Source organism: Cicer arietinum, unplaced genomic scaffold (genome assembly GCF_000331145.2).
Source record: "Cicer arietinum cultivar CDC Frontier isolate Library 1 unplaced genomic scaffold, Cicar.CDCFrontier_v2.0 Ca_scaffold_1992_v2.0, whole genome shotgun sequence".
NCBI lineage: Eukaryota > Viridiplantae > Streptophyta > Magnoliopsida > Fabales > Fabaceae > Cicer > Cicer arietinum.
The window spans coordinates 278-1,255 of NW_027335641.1; the positions used below are offsets into that span (position 1 = coordinate 278).

Consider the following 978-nt stretch of genomic DNA (forward strand, 5'->3'; position numbering starts at 1 on the left):
GTATAAAGTTTCTAGTTTTGGGTTTAGGGTTTAGGGATTCATGATTAGAGTTTCAGGTTGAGGGTTTCAGGTTAAGCGCTTCGGGTTTAGGGTTTAGTGTTTCGAAATTAGGGTTTCGGGTTTAGGGTTTTGAGTTTAGATTTTTGGGTTTAGGATTTCGAGTTAAAGTTTCGAGTTTAGTGTTTCGGGTTTAGGGTTTTGGGTTTAGGGTTTCGGGTTTAGGGTTCCAATATTAGGGTTTCATGTTAAGGGTTTCGGATTTTGGTTTTAGGGTTCCAATATACTGACACGTGTGCAAAGTGCAAACCCAAGTAGTAAATAGTTTCACTTAAAGGCAAAATCTTATGTGTCCTACTTCAAACCTATAGACAAAATCTTTAATATAATGTGTAACCCAAGTACTAAATAATTCAAGGCATGCTGAATTAGGTAGACACAAAACAGAAAACATGTTGAAAATGGGGTAAGAGTCCAAATATTTTAGTTTTTAGTCCTAACCTGAATGAGCAACAAGCAATCAAAGCACTTGAGCCGTAGAAATGAAAGTAAGAAAGCTAAAAAAATATAATGACCACTTCACTTTTGCACATGCAACCATAAAAGTAGGAAAGCTAAAAAAAATATAACGATCACTTCGCTCTTGCACATGCGACCAGGTACCCGTACTGCAGAAAGAAAATCTATTTTAGATTCAAGTTTTTCATGAAATTATACTAAAATAATTTCAATTAAAAAAAAAGTAATAAAGTAATTTATATTTACGGATGAATTTCATTTTTTACTTTTGTTTTGGGGATTCACAAAAAGGTTTGTAGCCACTTAATGAAGGGAATCTTAAAATGCTCATAACAAAAAGAGAAAGTTGCGGATGTCTTTACAATGCCGAGCAAATCAAGTATTCATATATCAAATCCTTAAATAAATCAATCCATTGATTTGTCATTTCGGCTTCCTCAATTGATCCTACATTTGAACTGT

The 978-nt window shown here is 33.6% G+C and overlaps 1 long non-coding RNA gene across 1 annotated transcript; it reads right to left on the minus strand.

Moving 5' to 3' along the window:
* Positions 1-540: 540 nt before the first annotated feature.
* LOC140919137 (uncharacterized) lies at positions 541-969 on the minus strand. The gene is made up of 2 exons (XR_012161729.1): positions 783-969; positions 541-665 (listed from the first exon to the last, which is right to left on the minus strand). It is a non-coding gene; the product is annotated as an uncharacterized lncRNA (long non-coding RNA).
* Between the last annotated feature and the right edge of the window lie 9 nt (positions 970-978).